The following is a 1,908-nucleotide window of genomic DNA, read 5'->3' on the forward strand; positions in this document are numbered from 1 at the left end:
GGGAGTGCTTTCATCATTCTTCTGGTGCCGTTGCAGGAGAAGGTTTGTTGCGTTTTTCTTAGTTTGATCCTTTGTTGTTTTGTGATTTAGCAAAATTAATTTCTGATTTTATTTGCTTGGAATTTTTGCTTTTGGTTCTATATATCCTTGTAATCGAGTGCGTGAGATATATAAGAAAGATTAGTTGATTTTTGTGGTTTACCTGTGGGCACACATCATCATAGCATGACAATAAAAAGAAAGATAAAGATCATATGCTCATATCATGAGAAGTAATTACTTCACACAAAAAGGGTATAAGTGATAAAAATTCTTGATAGTAAACAAACATAGTATTAGTCATGGCTGGGCATCTTTTATGATTGTGAGCCTTCATCAAATATTATATAATGATCAAGTGTTGATGTTGGACATGGAAGACAACCTAATGATCATGGTAGTTTTTATGTAACGATCAAATGTTGATGTTGCTGCTATGCTAATATTCATGATGCTCTCATGCTCCTATTATGCTTTTATCGATACCTCTCCCTCGAATCATGTGGTCATTATTTTTGAGTTTCGCTTTCGCTCGAGGACAAGCGAGGTCTAAGCTTGGGGGAGTTGATACACACATTTTGCATCATGAATTACTATTGATATTTGTGTTGATTCTGTCCATTATCCATTATTATTATACAATTCTTATGACTTTTCTCTCTGAATATGCAAGGTACATCACCAAGAGGGAAATATGTGGAAACTAGATGCTACACCTGGAAACCGAGAAAAAGGCAGAAAAATCAATTTGCTCCAAATCACCTAAAACTTTACAGAGATTTTTTTGAATATTTGAGAATTTCTAGGCAAAAAATATACACGAGAGGGGCCACCAGCTGTGCACAAGCCAACACAACGCACCCCCCTGGCTGCGCCCTAATGGCTTGTGGGGCCCGAGCTGGCCCTTTGGCGACCATCTTCTCCTATATGGTGTGTTTTACCCTAGAAAAAATCATAAGTTTTCTATTGGGATGAAGCATCGCTGTCTCCAGGCGGAAACCTGGGTAGAGGTCCTTTTGCTCTCCGGCAGAGAGATTATGCTAGGGGAATTCCTCTCTGGGAGGGGGAAATCAAAGCCATCGTCATCACCAACACTTCCTCCTTCATGGGAGGGCCAATCTTCATCAACATCTTCACCAACACCATCTCATCTCTAACCCTAGTGCGCCATGTGTATTAAATCTTTCTCTCCAAACCTCAAATTGGTACCTGTGGGTTACTAGTTGTGTTGATTAAATCTTGTAGTTGATGCTTGTTGTACTTGGTGGAAGATATTATGTTCAGGTCTTTAATTATTATTATTACACCTCTGAACCTGAACATGTTGTGATTTGTGAGTAGTAATTATTGTTCCCTAGGACATGGGAGAAGTCTTGTTATAAGTAATCATGTAAAGTTGGTATTCGTTGATATTTTGATGATATGGATGCTGTTACTTCTCTTAGTGGTGTCATGTGAACATCGACTACATGATACTTCACCATGTGATGGGCCTAAGGGAAGTCATTGTGTAGTAACAAATAGATGATGGGTTGGGAGACTGATAGAAGCTTAAACCGTAGTTTATGCGTTGCTTCATAAGGGTCTGATTTGGATCCACATGTTTCGTGCTATGGTTAGATTATTCTTAATTCTTCTTTCGTAGTTGTGGATGCTTGCAAGAGGGGGTAATTGAAAGTAGGTTATTAGTTCAAGTAAGAACAACATGTTAGCACCGATCCACACACATATCAAATAATCAAAATAGCAAACACGAATTAACTTAACATGATGAAGATGACTAGACAAAAATTCCCATGTGTCCTCGGGAGCGCTTCCTTTCGATAAGAGAACTTTCAGGTCTATCCTTTGCTATAAAAAGGATTGGGC

Source organism: Hordeum vulgare, chromosome 2H, assembly GCF_904849725.1.
Source record: "Hordeum vulgare subsp. vulgare chromosome 2H, MorexV3_pseudomolecules_assembly, whole genome shotgun sequence".
Taxonomy (NCBI): Eukaryota; Viridiplantae; Streptophyta; class Magnoliopsida; order Poales; family Poaceae; genus Hordeum; species Hordeum vulgare.